The sequence below is a fragment of the Podarcis melisellensis genome, assembly GCF_964234715.1.
Source record: "Podarcis melisellensis genome assembly, chromosome: 2".
Taxonomy (NCBI): domain Eukaryota; kingdom Metazoa; phylum Chordata; class Lepidosauria; order Squamata; family Lacertidae; genus Podarcis; species Podarcis melisellensis.
In genome coordinates, this window is record NC_138529.1 from 4,284,820 (window position 1) to 4,309,799 (window position 24,980).

General features: G+C 45.9%; 1 protein-coding gene across 1 annotated transcript in view; it reads left to right on the top strand.

Annotated features, from left to right (window-relative positions):
- The window catches only part of TNS2 (tensin 2), a 130,126-nt gene that overhangs the window by 858 nt on the left and 104,288 nt on the right, over positions 1–24,980 (top strand). The window lies entirely within an intron of this gene.

A 24,980-nucleotide genomic window follows, 5' to 3' on the forward strand; every position in this document is an offset into this window, starting at 1 on the left:
ACACGATCACACACACCGTATTTTTCTGTGTATAAGACGCCCCCTATTTTTAGGGACACCAATTTAAGAAAACGGGGGAGATTGCCCAGTGCAGTGTATAAGATGACCCACAGTTTTTCACATAATTTTAAAGTAAAAAAACCTAGTCTTATACACAGAAAAATATGGTATATACGATATGTATGCATGCAAATAAATAGTTAGAAAGGCTCCCCAGAGGTTACGTGGGAGCTCTGTATTCTGCTCTTCTCAGAGTGGGTTGTTTGGACAACTCAGTTGTGGACACCACACTTCAGAAAGTCCATTGCCTCCAGAGGTTGATGTTGATCACAGGGGCATGGAAACCCATGAGGTATAGTTGAAAGAGCTGGATATGTTTTAGTGTGGAAAAGAGCAGATTAAGGGGAGGCGTGATAACTGTCTTTGAATATCTGAAGGGCTGGCACATAGAAGATGAAGCAGGCTTGCTTTCAAGAACGGGGTGAAAGCAGCAGAGTTTGTGGAGCAGACTTGCATCAGGAGGTGAGGGTGGGCTCTCCACAGCTGGAGGTGCTCAAGCAAAGCCTGGAGAGCTGTCTGCCAGGGATGCTGCGGCTGAGCAGGGTCCCCTTCCAATTCTAACATGCTGTGGCAGTGCTTCACAAGGAAGAGGTGCAAGAAAAGAAGGACTGGTAAATGGGAACAAGCCAGTTGTTTGAGAATCCCTCCCTACCCTGCCCCACAACGCACCCACTCACCCCAGAATTACAGTATAGTCACTGCATTTGACAGGAGAGGACAGCTCTCTTGCTTTGAGAGAACAGCTGAATCTGCCACTGTGTCCCAGGTGTGTGAAACGAGGTTTCTGGTCAAAAGACACTTTTTAAAGATCATTGCCGACACCTTTAGGAATGACAGAGGCAAAGCTTTCCTTAGCTGTGCACAGTCTTGACCCATTAAGAAGTAACTGCGCAGCAACTGCAGTTTCTCTTTAAAAAACCAGAAGTTTTTGCTGTTGCATGTGGCGATGGGGAGCATCTTGCAGCAGTTGGCAGCCGGTGGCTACTGTTCTGCTGCCCCACCCTTGCCCCTAAAATACCCTAAAATGGCAGAGGGATGTTGAGGGAGAGGGGGAAATGGAAGAGCTCTTCTATTAAAGGATGTGGCAGAAAAGAAAAGGTGCCACTGCAGTTATGAGGGCTGTGTCCCACCTCCCCTGTTGGGGGCAGTATGCCTCTGAATCACAACTGGAGGGGATGCTTTTGTGCTCAGGTGCTGCTTGCGGCTTCCTCTGGGGGCTCTGGCTGGCCACTCTGAGAAGAGGAAGCTGGACCAGAGGGACCTTTGGCCTGACCCACAGCCATGCTCCTCTGATGTTCTTATGAAAACATTAAGTGTCTCCTGAAACCTCTGAAATCAGATGCCCCCTTTTAGCCATATGTGAATCAGGGTGAATTCAAGGAAGGGAAAGGGGGAGAGATTTCATTTCATCTCTAAAATTGTAGACAGCTGTCAGTTTTGTTTGCTTAGTGCTGCTGTTTTGAACATGTATCAATATGGGGTTTTAAAATTATAAATAAATACATGAAACCAAAAAGTTTATATGTTGCCTCTTGGCCCTAAAAAGGGGCTTCGAGGTGCTTTACAGCAATGGAAGACTTGTTACATTAAAAATTATAAATCCACAGCATTAAAACTGGTAAGACCAAGGAAGTATCCCACACCATACATTTACAACACACTTAAAACGTATTTTCCTCCCTCCCTCAAAAAGAATCCTGGGAAGTGCTGATTAAGAGTGCTGGGAATTGTAGCTCTGAGGGGTAAACTACAGTTCCCATGATTCTTATTGGTGGGAATGTGCTTTAGATGCACCGTGCGTATGCAGCTTCTGGTAAGATTAAAATACACTAAAAGCTGAGTGAAATACAAATGCCACAACCAATTCATTTAGAAAATTGCAGAGAAAGGGACCAAATTTCTCTGGCTTGATTCTTAATTTTTGGTCTTAAAAAAAATAATGTTCTGCTATTTTGAACTTTGATGCAGAAATAGAGTAAATTATTTTAAGAGATGGCATTCCTGTAACCCAGGGTGGTGAACATCAGCCCCAAGGGCCAAATCTGGCCTTAGGAGAAATATGTGTGAAAATGTGTATGAATTTCCATCCATACTTTTTTTAAAAAAATTGCATGTATCTTTGTTACATTTCTAAACCTAGGATTAAAAAAATGAGAAATTGAGAGAAATAAAAATTGAGACACTGGCCATCCCTACCTGGCACTGTAAAGCTCATCAGACTCAACAGGACTTCTTTTTTAGAAGACCCCTGGAAGTGATTGCACTATATTACAGAGCAAATGATGAGCCTTCAGTGATGGGCAATAAAAAGAAGGGAGGGCAGGGAGGAGCTTAGCAGTGATCTTCAAGGTGAGAATGGAAGGTTTTCAAGCATGCAAGAGTGTCTGTTCAGCTGTGAAATGTGGGAGGCTATGTAATTGGTAATAGGCTTATAGGCAGGCAGGCATCCCAGGAGTTTCCTTAAGGGTGGGTCACAAGGCCACTGAGATTGCTGAGCACAAGCAGCCCACTTGCAAGTCTAGCTTCTCTGACTCCTTTTTATTCAGGTCCAGCCCAAGGCCAGCCTGAGGAAGAGCAGCAAATCTCTCCCCCCTCTTTGCATAGTACATAAGGTGGATCAACTTATTTTATCCCCTGAAGCAGAAAAATCTCACAAGCACCTTCTGTCTCTCTGGCGGTAGAACAAACCCAAGTGATTGAAAAAAACACATACTGTCTTTCCATGACTTCACAAATCCACTACCCAGAGGCAACAGCCTTTCTTGGCCCCTGCTTCTGGGGCTGGAAGCAGTGCAGGGTGGATAGGAGCTAGTAAGGAGGTGCTGGGGGGGGGGGTGGACTACGTACATACCATGCATTTAAAAAAACCCCACACACCCAAAAATCCCAGGAACTATAGTTTGCTAAGGGCATTAGGAATTGTAGCTCGGGGGGGGGGGTGTACACAGCAGTTCCCAGGATTTTTTTGCCAGGGTGGGTGTGTTGTGTGCTTTAAACTGTATGCAGAGAGATATTTAAGGCATGTAACACCAAGATGTATTACCTGTGTTTATAAAACAATGAGCAGTTTATGCTGGAGATGTAAAATACTCAGTGCTGACATCTTACATATTTTCTGGACCAAATAAGGAAGCTTTGGTTTGATGTTATTAAAACAAGTACAGGACATATATTACCAACGGACCCACTAGTATTTTTGTTTGGTTGTATTAAAGATGTAGGACCAATGGTTGGTAGTTAGGGATGGCCCTTTACTTATTGACTGCAGCCTGTACAGCTATTGCTGGAATGAATTTGATCCCCAACCCTGGATGATTGACTGACTAAAGTTTGGCATATAGCTTCCATGGCTAAACTGACTAAAATGATTCAAGGTCAAAGTGGGTAGACAGAAGTATGACAATTTTCTTTAAAAATAGGCTGATGCAACAAGGTACAAGAAAACCTAAATCCACATGCTTTGTTGGGAATATTGTGAGATTCTGATGTATGGATTTAGCAAGGTTTCTGGAATAGTAGGATGAGAGTCACCTAATTAACCCCATCAGCAGAAGCCTCTCCCCACACTCATGAAATTGGCTCCAGGGGGTGGAGTCAGAAGGAACACCCCCCCCCCAACAGCATGCTTGTGCAGATGGAATATTTTTAATAGTGCCACATTGAATTCCACCCATGGTTAGCGTTTACCTTGTTTAAATGTACTCGATTTTTTTCAAAATTATTATTGTGTTTCTCCCCACCCACCTTTGCTTGCATACTGTTAAATACAAAAAATCTGCCCTCAAAAGATACTCAGAGAGAGCAATTCTGCTGTCAGGGCAGGCAAATAAATGGCTTGTCAGAGCCTCTCTTTCAGCATCTACATTTTCTTGCCTCCCTCCCCACCCATCTTCCTTGCTATAGAAGCCCCTCTCTCTCCCTTCCTTCCTTTCTGTTCCTCTGTGCTTGTTGGCTTAGTCCAATTCAGAGGACGTTCTTTGCATTTTTTGAGGTTAAAACTTCTGGTGGGGGGGGATTTTTTTGGACAGAGCAAGGGCAGCAAGTTGGGTATGAGCACAGCTCAGAAAGATTGGCTCAACTGGCGAAAAAACAAACTAACCCACAGGCGCCTAATCCATGTGAATGAGGAACAGAAGGAGCCTCTGGAGGGGCTGATTGGCAGGCGAAAGAGGGTTTTTGAGAAGATCGGTGTAGGGATCAGGCACTGTGGCTGAAGAGCATTGAAGAGCATAATAGCATAAAGCAGCTTTCTCCCAGCATGGTGTTGTTGGACTCCAACTCCCATCAGCCCCTGCCATAAGAATATAAAATGTGTCCTGCTGAATCCAGCCAATGGGCCATCTAGTCTAGCATCCTGTTCTCACAGCGGCCAACCAGGTTCCTGTGGGAAACCCCCATGCAGGACCTGAGCGCAAGAGCCCTCTCCCCTCAGACAGTTTCCAGTCCTGCTTCCAGCTGTGGAGGCAGAGCATGGTCATTGTGGTGAGGAGCTGTTGATGGCTTTACCCTCCATGAATTGGTCTAATCCTCTTTTAAAGCCATCTAGGTTGGTGGCCTCCCATGGGAGCGAGTTCCATAGTCTAACTGCTTTGTGTGAAGAAGGACTCTTGCATTCTGGAGTAAGAGGAGGAGACTTTGACACAGAGAAGCATCCTAATGCCACATGGAACATCTTGTCTTGTCCTGACAATTCTGCGTCACTTTGTGGATTGCTTACATTGTAATATGATTCTCCTGAGTCGGCTGGACAGGGGCTACTACCATTTTATTGTTCCCAGAACTCCATCTGGGTAGTTAGCAAAGCAGTGTGATATGCGTGTGCATTTGGCATTTCCTCTCTTTAATCCTTTCTGTCACCCACACACACAGACTTGCGTGCTCTGTTTGCTGCCTGCTTTGTGGGATTCTGACTTTTCATGCTAATCGGTTTTTGGTTACATAGCAGAGACGTGGTTACTCAGTTCTGGTATATGATGTCATTTATGACTTGCCTCCTGCTTTAATTAACCAGACCCGGGGGAATAAATATATGACCTCATTATCAAGATGGGACATTTGAAGTTTTCAAAGAGTCTAGATGAGTCTAGATCAGTGTTTCCCAACCGGTGTTCCGCGGCACACTAGTGTGCCGCGAGACGTTGCCTGGTGTGCCGTGGGAGGGAGGCGGGCGAGTCGGGCGGCGAGAGGCCTTAGGCGCCCTGCAGAAAGGCGTCCTCTTTGTGGGTGGGTTCTCCCCCCTCCCTTAGCGCATCGTATTTAGTTGGGGATTCTGGAGAGGGGGGCGGGGGCGCGCTGGCCCTGAGCGGAACAGACGCGCCGTCGTCCCCACCTCCCTCTCCTCAGTAGCTCCGAGCCGACTGACTGAGGGTGGGACGCGGCCAGCGGCGTCCTCTCTCTCTCTCTCTCCGCCTCCCAGCACCGCTTTTCCCGAGGCGGGCGCGCGCCTAAGGCTGAATGGGAGCAGCCTGGAGGCTTGGCGGCCTCTCAGCGGCTCATGACGGGCGTCCCCGAGGCGGGAGGTGCTGAGCAGGGGCTCTGCGAGAGGGCGCGAGGGATGCGTGGTGGTGCCTGCGCGCGCGTGACTTAAGAGGGCGACCTGCTCCCTCTCCTCTCTCCCCTCCCTCCCCTCATGGGCACGGAGTCCCCGGCACAGCTTGGCGCTACTACAGCTACAGCTGCTGCTGCTCCTGCTTGGATGAAGGCGGCTGCTTCTTCCTAACGCCCAGCCTCTGAGGGACCGCAGTCTCCCGCCCTTTTTTTTTTTTTTTTTTGGCGGGATGCTGAGGTAAAGGATCCCCTCGCGCGCGGGCGGGCATCTCTTTGGGCAGGGCGCGTGTGGAGGCTTAAGGTGGGGAGTGTGGAGGGGTTGCCGCTTGCGAGGGGAGGGTTCATATTGTATTGGGCGAGGGGAGGGTTCATATTGTATTGGGCTGCAGTGTGGGCGACACGGCTCTCCAATGGCCAGCCCGCAGAGGAACATTGAGTTGGAACATTTCGAGGAGAGGGACAAAAGGCGCACTGAATAAAGTATTTTATAATTTTTCATATTTCTGTTTACTTACTATTTCATAATAAAGTAATTATAAAATACTTTCTTTGTGTTTATTTGATTCCTATTAAAGAGAGTTACTTTATATATAGTCAATATAGGCACAGAGTTAATTTTTTAAACATTTTCTAATGGTGGTGTGCCTCGAGATTTTTTTCATGAAACAAGTGTGCCTTTGCCCAAAAAAGGTTGGGAAACACTGGTCTAGATGAGTAGCTGCTGCTTGCCTTCTATCACTGTGCCATTGAGAGCGTGCTCACTTATGGCTTATGTGTGTGGTACGGAAGCTGTACTACCCAGGACAGGATGGCGTTGTGCAGAGTTGTTAAGGCAGCAGAGAGCATTGTTGGCTGCCCACTCTCCACCTTAGAGCAGATTTATGCCACAAGGTGCCATAGGAAGGCACTGGACATAGTAAAAGATCCATCGCATCCTGGTCACTGTCTCTTTGAGCTCCTGCCGTCGGGACGGAGATACAGGACGATGATGACAAGAACGAGCCGTCTCAAGAACAGCTTCTTCTCCAGAGCGATCTCGGCCCTGAATGGGAAACCTGGACTTTGAAAGTCATCTAATCTTCCTTGCTGTATTATATTATATTGTTTTAATTAGTGTTTTTATAGTTGTTCTGATTTTGAGTGGAGTGCCCTATCTGGGTGGATGGAGCAGCCAAGTAATTTCGTTGTCCCTGAGAGGGGGCAATGACAATAAAGATATTATTATTATTTGTGCCATGCTCTACTAATGGCCCCATAGGAATCAGGCAGACCACTCCACGGAGCAGAAAGCCTGGGCACCTCCCTTCAGAAGAAGGGCCACAGCTCAGTGGTGGAGCACCTGTTCTACAGGCAGATAGTCCCAGGTTCAATCACCAGCATCTCCAGGTGGGACTGAGAGACAGCCCTGCCTGAAACACTGGAGAGCTGCTGTTAGTCAGTGCAGACAACACTCAGCTTGAAGGACCAATGAGATTAGGCAAATTCCTATTTTCCTGTGCAGTCATTGCTCTGCTGCGAACTGCACCTTGATTTCATTCAGACTTGCTTTTATCTTTTTTATATATATAATATTTATTAAAGATTTTCAAATATAACAGAAAAAGAAAAAGAAAAACATCCAAAATTAAGACCTTATTTTCATAAGCATCTTTCCAGGACTTCCCCTCCCCCTCTTGTATTCCACTTTTTTCACATAGATTCAACAAATTCTTACCCCAAGTTTTAAAATTATTATCATTGACCCAATTTAAAAAAGATATTTTCCCATCCCCTAAAATCGACCTAATCCCTTCCACGAGTTCCCCTCTTTAATCTACAGTACAGATTAGAATCAAAAAAAGATAGAAAAAAGAATAAAATGTAATTTAACACCCTTTGGATTCCAAATTTCCCTCCCCCCCTTTCCCGGTTGCGTTCCCAATGTCCATCAATATCTACTGTCGTCCTGGAGCTCCCACATCTAAACCATAGTTCTTCACCAGTCCACTTTGCCGTCTTTTTAATAGTCTTTGCCGTCTTTTAAATCATCTTTAATATCGAATGTCCAATCTTGGAAGGAGTCTAATTCAAAAGGGTCCATTTTTCCATCCAGATCTTTATATTTAAGAGTAAAAACTCCATTTTTATTTCTTTAGACCTTTCAAATCTGGAGGTCCCAAATGTTCCCGCTTTCAACTTTGTCCAATTCTTATTATTCTTGTTGTTCTTGTTGATCTCTCTCCTCCTTTTTTTTTTCCTGCTCTCCTGCACAAATGTTCTAATTCCAAAAGCTTCTAATTCCTCTACAGAGGCTTTGTTATTCAGGTGCAAAACATTACGTCAAGTCCCTTCCATTCTTCAATAGATAAATCTATTGTCTCCTTTAGTGTGTAGACCTCTGTAGACAAAATAGTGTTCCATTTCTGCAGTTTCCCAGGAGATAAAAAGTCCTTTTCCAATTCCATGCCAACAATACTTGTAGTGTCCCACAGCTCCTCTAGAGGGATTATAGTAACTCTGTTTCCTTCCAGATCACACCCAACAGTCAAAGTAACTTGTTGTTCCTTGTTTTAAACAATTTATATCCAATTTATAACAAATGTAACTGGCAAAGTCCTCGTAACAAAGTTCTCTTTTGTTCTTCCACTTAACATCTCCTTTGACAGCTGTCAAAACCTCTCTTTCTCCTCTCCCGGCACTCTCACAGATCGCTCCCGGGGCTCCGGGGGGGGGGGGTGTTACATTTTAGTTCACATTCCACTTTTCTCCTCCAGCCCAGTCTTATAATTTTCCATCGCGGAATTTAGTGATTTTATCAAAATAAGGTTGCGCTCGATCTTAGTTGTCAAATCCTTTGCTTTAGCTCCTCTACAACAGGGGGGAGGCTGACTTCCTTTTTTGCACCTCCCCCGCTCGCTCCGAAATAAAAAAAATATATTTTTCTCCTTTTTTAATCCAAGTTCCAATTACTCACGGGTTATTCTTTTAAGTCCAGATTTTCAATGGAAGAAGTCAGCGCTCTCCGTCGAATGGCATGTGGCTTCGCTCGGCAGGGGAAGCGGAGGACTCAAAGCACCACCACCCCCGTCACCCGTTCCGCAGCCTTTAAAAAGGCTCCTTCGCGGGTCGGGGGGCGCAAACGGGTCACCGAGTCACCAGCCGAGTCATGGTGCCAGCCGAGTCACCATGCCCATGGGTTTCAGCGCCCATGGTTTTTGAGGGTCCCCGCGTCGCCGGCGCGGTGGAACCCAGCCCCTGCCGAGCAGGCTCCCTCCGGAGCTCGGAGGGAGTCCGCCATTTGGCGATGGCGCCAACCCGGAAGTCTCCAGACTTGCTTTTATCAACCAAAGGACCCTTATGCAGCAGGGGTGGGGAGCCTTTGACTCTCCGCAGATGTTGGACTCCATCAGCATACCGCACAACTGTCCTGTTTTAAGTGGGACATCCCAGAATTACAGAAGCTGCCCCGGCTTCTGAGTGTATCCTGGGGTGTCCCATTTTGGCTCCCATGCTCTGACACACGTTTTTGGTCTCACACTCTCACCTTGTGCTTGTGTGCCACCCACTCCTCTTCCTACTTCTAGAAGCCGTGCCAGCTTCCAGAAGTACAATGGTGGGGGGTGGGCAGTCATGGGGGGGTGAGAGGGGATGGGGCCTCCATCAAGGTCATGTCCCAATTAGCTTCACCGGGATGTTGGAGAGTATGCACCAGCCCCAGCTGATGGGCTCTTACTGCTGGTCTGGAGCAGCCAAGGGGAGAAAAGGAGGAGGCTGGGCTACTTTAAAGGGTGTGGCGCACTGTAAATTCACTGTGTTTTGCCATCTTGGACACTTTGAAATTGTTTGATTAAGAGACTTTCAGAAGTCTTGAGACCTCCTTCTTATTGACTGCCTGAGCCCAAGCAATAAAACATTTGCTGAAATACTCTTTATTTTGCTATGTATGCTATCTCTGCTGCTTCTCTGCAAGAAACTACCTTTATTTTGTAATAGTTTTTTCCTAGAGACTAGCGGAACACCCCCGTCTAGACTCAGGGGCATTCCGAGGCGGGGCCGGGGGGCGGTCCAACCCGGGTGCCATTCCAAAGGAGGGGTGACAAATGATCAGCGGCACCTCCGGGGCACGCGTCACTCACCGCACATGCCCCCAGGGTGCTTGCCATGCCCCCTGGGACACGCACCATGCCCCCTGGGACGAGCACCACTCTGGGTACCAGAGCAGGTTGCTCTCCCTCTGTCTAGACTGCTTGCTAACAGGCTAAGCTGGGTCAAGAACCCTTTTTCAAGAAAGTGAAGGGAGCCAAGCACCTTGAGTGGAGCAGGCAGGGGAGTCCCGGGCCTTAAAACAGTTCACAAAATGGTGCTTGCAAGATGCTAAAGCTGGAAATGAGAGGTCGTATTCCTGGAGGGACTGTGTGTGTGTGTGTATGCGCGTGCGTGCACCAAAAACAGTAAAAAGGGGAGAATAGTTTTTTGTGTTGTTTTTTTTAAAAAAAAACCTTTACACCAAAGGTTGAGAACCATATGTTGTTGGACTCCAACTCCCATCAGCCTCAGCCAGCATAACCAGTGATCAAGGATGATGAGGTCTGTGTAGTCAAGCAACACCTGAAGGGCCATAAGTCTCCCATCCCTGTCAACCCCGAGGCTCTATTTTACAGAAAAACTGCACTGGCAGCCCTATTTAATTAAAAGGATTGCTTGTGTGTCTGTGTGTATACATATACTCCAGCTAATTGATTATAAAGAATGCAAACCTGAAATCCTTCAGCTGTCATGTACTATGATGGGCATTTGCAAGCTGGAGAATTCTGTGCACCCATCCAAAAGCAACTTTCTTTATCTTACATAAAGAACGGTTGTTTTTCTAGTTATACCAGGTGTCTAGTTGCCAAAGAAGCCTCCTTTGGGTAGAACTGGACACATTTTGTGTAAGATGTTTAGGAATATTTAATAGTGGACCTCAGTTCAGGATGGGTTTCCTTCTTCTTTCTCCTACAATCATGAGATGTCATAAGGTTGTCATGTGAGTGACAGGTGGGCAGCACCCACAGCTCAAATTCGACCTGTGATGCCAATCCTGATAAGGATCTGGCCCATGGAGCCAAAAAGGTACCTGCCCCTGTCCTGGATCTTGTGAGTTACTTCCGGGGCTGGTTACGCTCTTGTGCTGAATCCAGCTAAGTCATTGCGTGAATGGAGCAACTTCTGCAAGCGCAATGGAGCTTTGTCCTCCTTCTCCTCCTCATGTTCTTATACAATTTAGGAACTCTCACCATTTTGGAACTAACCTAAGTTTTGCTTGCCTGTGTCTTCTGAATTCTGTATGGAAAAGCACATGAAACCATTTTTAACCTACAAAACATGTAGTCTTTTTCTATTTTCAATGCTAAAGGAAGAGGAGAACTTTGGAAGATACTCACAAGCGCATATTTTAAAGGTCTAATAGCCTGCATTTCCATGCTTTACTTGGCTGCATGTTTTGTGATTTTAAATCTCTGCTGGGGTTGTCTCACCAAAGAGTACTTGCTCCAAACCTGGATCATCCATGGAATTCTCCTTTCTATATTTTAATTTTTCCTTACCAACCAACACTGAGGAGAGGAAGGGGCAGCTCCATTGCGCTCATGGAAGTTGTTCTGCACATGCAGTGATTTAATTAGATACAACCCCATGATTTTCTGAAAAATAATATTTTTAGGGTCACCGAATTCTACATCAAAATCTGGCCTCCTGTATACGTTATGCAAGTTAAGCAAAGCCACATGATCCACAGCAACTGTACCTGTTGACCTGAGGCAGTTGTTAACATAGTCCGTAATAAGAAGATTAGACAACTTCATAGTGGATAAGGTGATCTGTGATGACAACTTGTGATGGCTCTATGACGCCTCCAAGAGCAGAGGCAGCGTGCCAGTGAATACCAGTTGCTGAGGCAAAACAGCGCGAGGGGGCTCCGTTGCCCTCATGGCCCACCAGGGGAAAGAAGATGCCTGGTAGATGGACCCTTGGTCTGGTCCAGCATGGAAACTCAGTCTCTTGTGTTAATGAGAAACTCTGGAAAGGTAAATGTCAGGCGTCAGGGAAGCCAGCTTTGGCTCCTCCTGAGGTTCTTAGCTGTATGGTTTTAAAGCTGTACTATTAGGTCTAACATAGCCAAACTAAGGGGCTAATGGAGAGGGAAGCTGTGTGTGTGTGTGTGTGATTGTGTGTGTGTGTGTGTGTGAGAGAGAGAGAGAGAGAGAGAGCAATTTGATTCCAAGGGAGCCTCTCAGGACCTGGACTGCTGCACTCATTTTCCCAGTCTCATTTGTCTGAAGTCGAAAAGGAGAAATTGGAAATGGAATTCCTGAGGCCTTGTTTCTTATTGGAATTCAGTCGTGATGAGCAGCTCAAAAACCCTCCCAAACGCCAAACTGCTGCTGCAACCCCCTGCCTGAGACAATGGAAAAAACTGCAATATGCACGGCTTGGACTGTAGCCCTTGTCTGGGAGTGAGTGAACCAAGCGAAAGATTTGCCTGTCCCTGCTGTGAGACGTCTCCGTCAGCCAAACTAGGAGTCATCCAGTCCTTGATTCCTCAGTTCAAGGAACCAGCCCCCCCCCCCAAGCCTCTGGCCATGGATCTTGGCCTTTACCCAGGGAGGAGGTATGGAGCACTGACACATTTAAAACATATGGCTCTCCCCAAAGTACGCTGGGAAATGTAGTTCATCCCTTACAGAGCTACTATCCTTGGCACTGTAAACAAACTTCAGTTCCCAGGATTCAGGAGGGGAAGGGCAAAGTCATGCGCCTTAAATATGCCTTAAATATACAGTGTGTGTCAGAAGCAACACCTTCTCTGGAGGATTAAGATTCTTCTGAAGTTGTGCAGGGGCCCCTCTGAACACCGAGGGGCCCCAGCCCCTTCCAAGAAAGGGCCTCATCAGGGTTACAGAGCAGAGCAGAAGAAAAGCAGAAGCACATTTAAGCCCACAGGAACATATACCGAGCATGTCGAAGGCTTGAATTCCCGAAGGCTAAGGGTCCTGTTCCTCAAGTCAGTGTGGTGTGGAGCACAGAGTGCTGGACTTAGGGCTGAACTATGCATTTCTATGTATACCTGGACCTGTTGATGAAATCCACCACAGCACTTCTGGCTTTCCATCTCATTGCTTGTGGAAAATCTACCTGGTGGCCTGACTCTGCAACAGTCAATATGTTTCCTTCCTATCCCTGCTTCCATTTATTTATTTATTTATTTATTTATTTATTTATTTATTTATTTATTTCATCTTTACATTTCTATCTCACCTTTCCTCCAAGGAGCTCAGGGTGGTGTATATAGTTATCCCCCCTCCCCATTTTATCCTCACAACAGCCCTTTGAGGTACTTTAAGCCGAGAGATGGTGACTGGTCTTTGTCCGGCCAGCCCAGGACATTTTGGCACCTGAGGCAAACCACAGCATGGTGGTCCCCTTCTCACTCGGGAAGAAACAGGGAGGGAAGACCCACACCAGGAACAAAAGAAAAACAAAGATCTGCTTCGGATCCTGCCTCCTGAGGTGGTCACTTTACTTTGCCTCATGTGATCAGTTCATGTTCCAGAATCTAGACATTGCTGAGGGTAGGCACAAATTTACGGGATGGTGTTTGGTGGGGCACCACCTCTGATGCTCCTGAGGGCCAAGGGCTACCTCAGAGAAGACAAGGCACACACCGCTCTGTCTGTTCCGACCCCTCAGCATATGCCACCTGAGGCATCTGTCTCACTCTGCTCAATGGCAGGGCCGGCCCTCAGCTTCAGATCCCTGCTTGGCATCAGTGGCCCTTGCCCAGATCTCACAGGCTGACAATCCATAGGTTATCTACCAGAGAACATGCTGTGTGCCCACCTGCTTCCTCCTCATCTCATCCTTCACACACCTGGCTGCAGCGCTTCTACCTGGCTTGTTAGGCCACAGTTGCCCATGGCTCTGTTCCCTGTCTTAAAGCCGACTGCGTTTTTTCCGGTTTTATAACCAGAAGTTCAAACTGTGTGCCATGTTAGTCTTTTTCTTAGCACCTCTGAGTTTTAGCAGCTATAGAAGGGCTTTTTGTAGATTGTATGTGTCTTGACAAGAGTTGGTGAGGCCTCTTTAATGGTTTGGTGCTTAAGGAAAGACGGTGTTGAGTCAAGGAAGGAGAGATATCGTTGAAGAATCACAACATAAGTAAATTCTTCACATTCTCATGAAAAATTGTAGAAATATCATTTCAGGTTCACATTCAGGCTATGATGCCTGCTCACCCAGCTGCAGAATGATCTGCCTGAGAAGACTGTGGAATAATCTGAGGAAAAGTCTAGGCCAGGGGTCAGCAACCTAAGGCCCATGGGCCGGAAGTGGCCCACAGAGGTTGTTTGACCGGCCCACAAGCTGCCCCTGAACTGAGATGCCCACTCAGGCGCTGTGCTAAACTGGCACAGCATGGCACGGGGACTCGCTTCCGTGGTGCCGAAATCACATCTGTGCAGATGCCAAAAATCGCGGGCGTGATCCAGCCCACGGAGGGATCTCCGTGGGACCGGCCCAGGCAAAATAAACCTTGCTGACCTAGGCAGTGCCAGAAGACCTCTCAGGATGCAAGTACAGGGGATCCCTGTTGCTTCCATAGTGTGCTGAGTAAAAAGCAGTAATTGTTACCTTGCCCTGACAGAAAGGTTTAATACAGTGGTACCTTGTGTTATGTACCATCCTCCTTACGAATGCTTCGGGTTACGCGCTCCGCTAACCCGGAAGTAGATGCCCCTTGTTGCGAACTTTGCCCCAGGATGCGAGCGGAAATCATGTTCCGGTGGCATGGCAGCAGCGGGAGGCGCCATTAGCGAAAGTGCTCCTCATGTTACAAGCGGTTTCCAGTTACGAACGGACCTCCGGAACGGATTAAGTACATAACTGTACTGCTGTTTCACTTCAGTATGGGAATATGGGATAGTCCCAATTAACAGTAGCACACTAGAACAAAAGTGTCTGAAATATCATGCCGTAGGACATTTCAGGGCTCCTCCAGATGCCCTGTTTATTGAGCATTTATCTTGATTTACTTCCACAAGCATATGTGGCGTGCAGGTTAAATTATATCCTGTCTTTATTGAGCATTGATCCTGATTTGCTGGCACAAAGTTTATTTATGTGGAGTGGAGGTTAGATTATATCCTGTCTTTATTTGATTTGTTGGTGGGTAGGGGTTGTTATATGAGAATGAACATTCATTCTGATTTGCTTGCGGGGTGTTTATACATCTTCCCAATAATCATGTCTTCATTCTACAATTTTCAAGGGATTAAAGCACTCTGTCACTTAGCAAGACAAAACTATTTTTAAAGCAAACAGACTTTTTGTGGTTAGGAAAGAAATGGCAAAATGCACCAAAAAGTCTAGGATGAACAAAGGATTAATGGGAAGACTCCACAAGCAAATCAGGATGAATGCAGGATGAATCCTCATTGTCTTTGTAAACAAATGAAAGCAAAGGCTCAGTGTAGACTGGGAATAGTCTAACTACCACATAATCTTTGGGTTGTCTGAAGTGGCCCTAAATATCCCAGCATGTGTTTGAATTCCTTCCTGCCAAAGACTGAGTTCAGAGCTGCCCTTAGCTTTCAAGGGGATACAAGACTCTTTGTGTTTTTCAAATGGAAAGTCCACGGCTCATCTGTATCACATCCAGTCCAGATGCATTGACATCATAGATGGGAGGTATAGGAGGATAAGGATGGGCAAAGGCCCACTGAGAAAACCATCCTGCTCACCTTTTGACCTCCCCTCAGCTGGCAGAGTTTTATGACAGTGTAAAGGTAAAGGTAAAGGGACCCCTGACCATTAGGTCCAATCATGACCGACTCTGGGGTTGTGGCGCTCATCTTGCTTTATTGGCTGAGGGAGACGGCATACAGCTTCCGGGTCATGTGGCCAGCAGGACTAATCTGCTTCTGGCAAACCAGAGCAGCACACGGAAATGTCGTTTACCTTCCCGCCGGAGCGGTACCTATTTATCTACTTGCACTTTGAGGTGCTTTTGAACTGCTAGGTTGGCAGGAGCAGGGACCAAACAATGGGAGCTCACCCCGTTGCAGGGATTCGAACCACCGACCTACTGATTGGCAAGCCTTAGGCTCTGTTGTACTAAACATATATACTTGCAATTATTATTTACTTCTGATAAAGCATTGTTATTTGTTTGCCTCACTCTTCCTTCAGAAGGCAGTAAAGTCAGTAATCCTTCATCTGTCTCTATCCTAACATACTCATTAAGCTCTGGTGTGTATCTCATTCCAAATGAGAGAGAGAGAGAGAGAGAGAGAGAGAGAGAGAGAGAGAGAGAGAGAGAGAGAGAGAGAGAGATTCTGAACTATCAGGAGAATATTTCAAGTCATTGGCTCTTATTGCTCAACCAATTGTCCTGGGCTATTAACATGTTTTGTTTTTTTCTAGTTAAGTTTTTATCAGCATCCTTAACACCTTCTTTCCTATATGGTTTACATAAATTATTTACAATGTTTTTAGCTCTTCCTGGAAAAGAGGGTAAATCGGGCTAACAAGAAATAACGATTAAATCTAAGGAAACATATATGATGATTCATGGTTAGCTGTATACAAAGGAATTTCTTCTCTTCCTGTCAAGCACTTCAGGTCATTGCAATCAGTGTCCCAAGACCAATAAGCTTTCTAAAGAAAACATTCCCTTTTCAGGCTATTACATGCAATAGTCACCATTTGCAAAACAAAAGGCAACATTTAGTCTTTTATGTGAAGCTTTCTGTGCCGCTCTCCTGTGTGCACTTTTTCACAGGATAGACATTCTTCTCCACAGCTCACAAATACAACTAAGAATTTCCTTGGCCATGGTTCCTTCCTGGTCCTCAATTAATAAGGTTGTTAGCTGAGATAAATAGAGTTTTATTACGGTAGGGCCAGGAATGTGTGTTGGACCATCAGAGCTACATTTCAGAAAAGAAAAGAAAAAACCTGTTTCACCTAAGACTGACATTTGCTAATATGGACCAGTGGTTAATCAGGGTGCTGGACTTAAGACCAGGGAGGCCTGGGTTCACATCCCCACTCAATCACTCTCAGTGGTCACTCTCAGCCACTTCACCGTGCAGGATTGTTGTGGTGATAAAATGGGGGCGGGGGACACATGTATCTCTGAGGAGGGGGTTATGCATGTAATAAATTTATAAATAATTTTTCATTTTTTCCAGTAGTCCAAACACCTACACTCAAACATTCTTGCTGCATTAAAAACACATTTCCCAATACAGATGAAATATACTCTCTTGGCGCAAGGACACTTCCTTCCTTGGACTTCCACTCACTAGGATAACGATAACCTCTTTGTGGCCAATTTTATTGCCAGCCTCTTAAAAAAGGTACTTTCCCCACTAAAGCAGCAGTCCTGTTATGTACTGAAGTTCTCACCCTGGGCCAGCAGGGGGATACTGTAGATAGTTATGCAAATGAAGGATTGAAAGTGACATTCAGTGATTGGCTAGTTACAGAAAATGGTTACTGTTGCATTCTAGTGGAGCTCTATATAAGCAGGCTGACTGAGCTCCTCAGTTCAGTTCTGTTCCAGCTTACAAATAAAGAGCTGCTTTGGAGGAATTGCTGTGTCGTCTGATATGTTTGCCCACAACCTAACACCAATGTGTCTACTCAGAAGTAAATGCCATTGAATTCAATAAAGCTAAGGGAAAACCTAACAACATGGTAGCAGGGCCGGATTTAGATGGCGAGCGGCCCTCGGCTACTCCACTTGTGAGGCCCCTCCCAACCCCCCACCCTCACAACAAAACTGAATGAAGCCAAGGATGATGGTGGGCATTTAAAATTCTGCAATTCAAAATTTCTCCTCTAAAGGACATCTGAAAACTTCATCAAAATTTGTTTGTCTAAGTTTGTCACTTTCAGTGTACAGAATGCTCAGTGCGGACCTCACTTGAGACATTGTGGCCCTTAATTCATTTTTAATTCTTTTGAGTCTTGAAAAACTCCTCTCTCCTGAGCAGTTAGTGACCATAAAGCTAAGAAATAGCTGCAAGATTGCTTCCACATTAGGAAAGGCCATCAGAATTTTTTCCTTGTATATAATTTGATAAAGGTCTGTATGAGACAGAGAGTGCTCTGCTGTAAGCCTATGGCTTTGTGTCACGTAGAGGTGAAAGTGCAAAAGTTCATCACTAAGTTTCAGGTCAATATCTTCTGGGTATGCTTTCATCAACAATTCAACACCTTGCTTAATTTCTTGCTTAGATGCTGTCAAAGTAGCAAGAATGGCAAACAATTGTGCAACATCACTGTACACAGTACTTCTTCTTTTTAAATTGGATTCAAGTGCATCTAATATAGGAATAAAGGATTTTATTCTAAACCTATCTCTTGAAGATAGTGCATGTAAGGCATCAGGTGCACTTCTGTCATTTCTTTGCCATTCCCTCACTCTTTGTCTCCTTGTTTTGTAGTTGACATTTGGCAAAGTGGCTTTTGCTTGTTTCTCAAGCTCATCAGACGTGAACTGTACAAACTTGCACCAGAACTCAATAACAGGTCTGATTTCTAAAGGGCTTTGCTGACCTTGTGAAAATGACCCAGCACACGGATTTATATCTCTAAGATTTTGCAGACTTTGGCTATGAACTGGGGCCCCACAAAAAAAATTCAAGTTGGGCCCCAGAGTTTCAAATTGGACCGCACTGGCTGGCCCTGAGTCTCATAGTTGCCGGGCCCAAGTTGCCCTGCCAGCGCATGAAGTCTTGGGTTTGCAATTTGGGGTGAGAGGGGACTGCCCACTGTGGGGTGGGCAGGCTGGGGAGGCCCCCTAGATTTAGAAGCCCAAGGCTTCAGTCTACTGAGCCCATAGATAAATCTGGCAATGCATGGTAGCTATTTAGTGCTGATAGCACAGCTAAGGGTGCTTCCTGGCAACCTATTTATTGCACATTCATCCTAATTTATTTGGAGGGAGATTAGATGGCCTGGGTTATTTAATTGGCAGCAGCAAGTCAGTCCAGCACAGTCAGTCAGTCAGTCAGTCTCAAACTCTAGCTCCTGGATGCAATTAGTCCTGCTCTAGTTAACTCCCTCTTGAATACAAGCCTAGTTGCATCCCTCATGTGTGGGTGTGGTTTTTTTGGCATTTTCATTAAAAAACTCAACAGTTTGGGGGTCTTTCTAAAGATAGCTCTTTCGGGGGGGGGGGTTGCGTTTTTTACTTTGTTAGCCTAATGACTGTTGGGAAGAAAGTTATTAGACGCTCAAGCAGCAGAGCAGAGGCAAAGCTGCTGCAGCAGATTGCATAGGCTTACCTGCCGGAAGAAGCCCCAGCTCACTAGCGTGGTGGCACATTCATTTTTATCACAGATATCCTCCCCATAAATGACAAGTTCTTCCCCAAATTTATAGGCTCTTCTTAACCTCTCTCCAAACTTTCGCATAATTGTCTTTAAAAATATTGATATTCCTCAGTGTTAAATACACTCCTAAATATTTAATTTTCTTTTCAATCATTAATCCTATTGATAATTGTAGATCATTTTTTATCTGGCAATTCATATTTTTCACCATAATTCTTGTTTTATTTTTGTTAAGTTTGAAACCTGTTTTCTCTCTGAATTCAGAAATTTGTTCTAAATCCCTTGGTACACTGACCATAGGTTCCTCTACCGCTGTCATCACATCATTGGCAAATGCCTCTGCCCCACTGTTATCCCTTTGATCTCTTCATCGGATCTATTTCTTCTAGCCAGAACCTCCAACACCAATATAAACAATAATGGTGACAGGAGGCAGCCTTGTCTTGTCCCCTTAGTTATTTTAAATTTTCTGTTGAGGCATTATTCACTATCAGTATAGCATGTTGATTAGAATAAATTGCCTCAATTGCTTTCAAGAATATATCTCCACAATTTATTTTTTCTAAAGTTTTTGTCATAAAAGTCCATGAAATGTTATTGAAAGCCTTCTCTGTGGCTTCCTGAATTCTTTCCCTGCTAAAGCAATGGGAGGAACAAAGTGCTGATGGTTGAACAAGGTTTGCTGACCTGGCAAGATCTAAACAGGCAGGAGATCTTCGGTCATGATTCATGATAAATAGCCCAATGGCGTCATCAACTCCTTATGTGTGGCAGCGGGAGGCAAATGCATTGTTGGGGATTGGTAGGAATGAGAGGTTAAAAAATGAATGGTATTATGATGCCTTTATATATATCTATGGTGTGGGCACATCTGGAATGCTGCATGCAGTTCTGTTGTTGGTTTGCTGCACAGACAACTTTTTACAGGAGGCACCTCCTCCTGCCACGCCACACAGCAGGCAGGCATGCTTATCTGTGAGGTAGGAGGAGACAAAGGGTGCTTCAGGTCTCCTCTATTTTCAGGTGGGATTCAACCACTTCCCCACAAAACTGGACTTTTAACAGAAAGCGACAGGGAAACTGGAGTGGAAAGGGTGTGGCAACACTTGCTTTGAAGCAAAGTCACCCAAGCTGTCCACAAATAAATCAGGATGAATACTCAATAAACAGGTCATCTGGAAGCACCTGCAAAGAACCCCCCCCCCAAAAAAACCACCTACATTGCCTCTATGTGTCCCTGCCACCTCCTTGCCCGCCTTTTTTATATATTAAAAATACCCTCTTTTTGGGTGTGGAGATCTGTCATCCCTAAACCTCTGACTGTTCTCATACCTACCTTCCCTCCCTTTTACTTCAAGGGATAGAACAGATTAAAGTTCCCTAAGAAAGCTGCCCTTTAAAAAATGGAAAACAAAAATCCCTGCAATTAATTAATTAATTAATTAATTGTGCCAGTCAATCAACCCAACGAACCAATCATAAATGATACTGACAGTGCAGCCAAACCACTCCAATTCTTCCTCTCCAGAGAGTTTAATCTCCCTCTTCTGGACAGAATTTTATAGGCGTAGCCAAAATATTGTCCTCTTGCCAGGATGAGACAGCATGGGGAGGTGGAGAGAGGCCCCAGCAGACCCATTTTTGCTGTTTAAAACATGCGCCTGGCATGCAGTGCTTTTTTTTCTAGAAAAGAGGTCAGAAACTCCCACTATTTTTGACGGACAACCCTAAGTTCTTGAGCTTTTTTTAGGGGGGAGCCAAAGGCAGGAGGGGAGCCGTGCCACTAAACAGCTGCCAGTAAGCTACAAAGAGGTGAAAAAAGCCCTGCTGGCCCGTCATCACAGCATACGCACCAGCTCAGTATTGTGAAGGAAGAGGTAGCATTTTATTGCGAGTGGGGAGAACTTTGTTTTTTGTTTTTTTTAAATAATTTTTTATTAAATTTTTCCACCATAATAACACAAGCCACAAAGCACAAGCCACAAATACACAGAAACAGAAAAGGAAAAAAAAATAACAAACTTACCGTAATTCTTCACAAATCCAACTTTTTAAACATCTTGATTGACTTCCTCAAATCCCTCCCTTCTGAGTTTCCTTGTAATTTAAAAGTAACAGCTTTCCAATATCATTATTAAACTAAAACAATTTCCAATTATAGTCATCTTATTCACTTTTCTTGACATTCTGAATCCCATTTATTTAATTATAACTTAATTTGTCCTAGGCCTATTTGTTCGTAAGGCCTGTGGGGCGGCAACTTGTCAGCTTCCTTCTCGCAGAAAACCTCCAAGAATCCTTCGTACTTGCGAGGCACTGCCTGCACCATGCCAAGTTGCAGCTGCTGCTCAGCCCCCTCCTCCTGGCTGGACTGGATGCAATGTTGAGCACAATACGATGAGCAGAAGGTGATCTGCCGTTGGTACCACGCTACAGCAGGACTGTGCCTCTCCAGCCAACTCATGCCTAATACTATGGGCGTGTCTGACAGGTGGGTGACATTGAAGCTAATGACTTCTCGATGATTTCCAATCCGCATCACCATGGGAGGCGTCTGTTGCACAACTTGCCCTCCTAGCAATTTCCTGCCATCCACCGTAACTACGTTCAGAGGCGTTGTTGCGGGCAGAAGCGCTATGCGATGCTGCTTGACAAATTGCATCCCCACAAAATCCGCATTGCTCCCAGAATCGATCGTGATGGGAACTTCCAGGGTGGTTCCATTCGGCAACTGAAGTGTTGCAGTGAGCTGCACCGCTGGCTTGGGTGGTAAAGGGTCTGTGCGTTGCAAAAGCGCTGGGGACTGCTCTACAGATCCGCCTGGCTGAGCCCCAGCAGCTCTGCTTCCAGCCAGGCACTGTCGTTTCCCTGAGGTTGCTCTCCTTGCATCACTTCTGCTGCCACTGTTGCTAAAGCTGCAGTGTGTTTCTGGAGCCTCTGGGGGCACTCTTTCGCCATATGCTGTGCACTGTCACAGATGTAACATTTCCTGGTCCCTCTAGGAAGCTTCGCCTTTACTGCACCGGAAACCAGGGCTCTGGCTGGTGTCTGAGCCCTAGCACCACCAATTTCCATCGGCTCTTCTCCCTGCCTCCCCAAAGGCGAGGGATGTGCCTGGCTGAAGTCCCTGGGGATAAAAGGGGGTGTCCTTGCTGGTGCACGCGCCTGGTGTCCTTCCCCATCGTGCCAAGGGCGTCCCTCGTGTCTTACTCCTATCGCAAGAGCCCTCTGCACCACGTCTTCTAGGGTCTGGGGTCTGTCTCCCCTGGCAAGCTCATCTTTGATGGGGCCGCTGAGACCTTCCCAGAACAAATCTCTCACTGGTTTGCATCCCTTTTCCCAGCCTAACACAGTCAATAATGCGAAGAATCTGGAATGATACTGACGTACTGTGGCTTTGCCTTGCCGCAGTCCATGCATCTCCCTGCGCGCAATATCCAGATCCACAGTTGACTGGAAACAAGCATCCATCGCTTTAATAAATTCATCAGAATCGCGGCGGGCAGGGCCATCTTCGCGCCACAAATTGCGCAGCCAAGCTCTAGCCTCCCCATGCAAATGCGACACTATAAATCCCACCTTCTCTTCTTCATCTTTAAAATAATTGCGAAGCAAATGCAGTGCATACAAGACGTCTGCCCTGAAACTAGGGTAGTGCTTCAGGTTCCCATCGAAGTGGGTGACTAGGGTGCCCCCCCGCCTTCCAAGTCCAACTCCCTCCGATCTGGACCCCGGGAACCCTGCCCTGCTTGCATGCTCCCACCTTGCTTGCAGGTCCTGGCAGTGCTTCTCCAGTTCCTCATTCTTCTTTTGAGATGCAATGACTGCAGCTGTGAGTTCGGTAACCTGGTTCCCCAGCGCTTGCAGCTGTTCCTCCGCACTCATGGCTGCTACCGTTGGTGAGCTTTGCAAAAAAATTTTTTGCGTTCTTTGAGAGGGTACTTACTGTCAGAGCCACCCGTGGTCCCAGCTCACAAGAGACCCAAGTCCAATCCAGTTACTGTCAGAGCCACCCGTGGTCCCAGCTCACAAGAGACCCAAGTCCAATCCAGTTTATATACAAAAGTCTTTATTGAAGAACATTTCTGGTTTTACATTCCATCTCCGTGGCTCTACGTCTGTGACATCAGACCGCTGAAGTACCCTCTGAATCAGTACCGCCCCTGCACCAGTTTAAGAGTCTTGTGCTGGACCACCTCTTCCTCTCCTTCCTTTTCCGCAGGGTCTTTCTGCCCCCCTGGGCTCCCTCCCGTCGGGACTCCTCAGAGGCTGACTCCTCTGACGCCTGTTCCCCCCTCCTTCGCGCTTTGGGACCAGGCTCCTCCCCAGGACTTCCCTCACTTCCGCGCGCCTCCACATTTGAACTTGACGCTCGTACGTTGCTCCTGACCTTCCTCTCGACCGCTACACTGCTCCCGGTACTACTCTCCGCCCCTTCCGGCAGGACGTCTTGCCCCGATCTCCTTCCCCTGTCTACTTCCTGTTCTGCTCCCTCTGACACACTGGTAACTCCACCCCCTTCACTCCGTTCCGGCAGAGAAGCCGGCCCCGATCTCCAACTCCCACTGGGGGCTCTCCCTTCGCTCCCCTGCTCCTGACTGCTTCCCCCTTTGGCTCCCCTTGGCCTGACCAGGGGGGCTTCCTTTTGGGAATCCTCTGACTCACTGGACAAACTCATGGACGACCTTTGGTCATTGTCATCCTCTTCCTCGTCGCTCTGGGATTCTTCCCCCTCGCTCTCTGTCTCCTCCCTCATCTGCTCTTCTCTCCCTGAACCCCTGACATCCAGTATCTAACAACTCCGTTTCCAATTTGTTTTTTTCTCTTGCAAAACCATTTCTCTTATCCATCTTATATAATTTGTTAATTTGATAATATTGCAACCAATTCACTTTATCTTTAATTTGTTCAAATGGTTTTAATTTAAAACCTTCCTGATTCTCTAACAACAAATCTGAATACCTCAACCATTTGTTTTCCATATTTAACTTTTTTGGGGCCTGTGCTTCCATTGGTGAAATCCATTTTGGTGTTTTTCTTACTAAGAGATCTTTGTATCTAGTCCATACACTGTATAATGCCTTTCTAATTACATGATTCTTAAAACCCCTGTGGGCCTTTACCTTGTCATACCATAGATATGCATGCCATCCAAATCGATTATCCAGTCCCTCCAAGTCTTACACATCATCATGGTCAAAGGCCTGGAAACGATGCCTTATGAGGAACGGCTAAGGGAGCTGGGCATGTTTAGCCTGGAGAAGAGGAGGTTAAGGGGTGATATGATAGCCATGTTCAAATATATAAAAGGATGTCACATAGAGGAGGGAGAAAGGTTGTTTTCTGCTGCTCCAGAGAAGCGGACACGGAGCAATGGATCCAAACTACAAGAAAGAAGATTCCACCTAAACATTAGGAAGAACTTCCTGACAGTAAGATCTGTTCGACAGTGGAATTTGCTGCCAAGGAGTGTGGTGGAGTCTCCTTCTTTGGAGGTCTTTAAGCAGAGGCTTGACAACCATATGTCAGGAGTGCTCTGATGCTGTTTCCTGCTTGGCAGGGGGTTGGACTCGATGGCCCTTGTGGTCTCTTCCAACTCTATGATTCTATGATTCTATGATCATTCTCTAATTGAATCCAATCCTTGATCCAGCAGAATGCAGCAGCTTCAAAATATATCTTCAAATCTGGCAGGGAAAAGCCCCCTATTTCTTTTATATCTGTAACTAATTTATATTTAATTCTAGTTTTTTTCGCCTGCCAGATAAATTTAGACAATACTTTCTGCCATTCTTTAAATCATTTGACATTATCGATGATTGGTAAAACTTGAAATAAGAACAACATCTTCGGCAATACATTCATCTTAACCACCGATATTCGGCCCATCAATGAGAGTTTTAGATTTGACCATACCTCAAGATCTCTCTTAATTTCATTCCATAATTTTTCATAGTTATCTTTGTAAAGATTCAAATTCTTTACCGATAAATTCACACCCAAATATTTAACTTT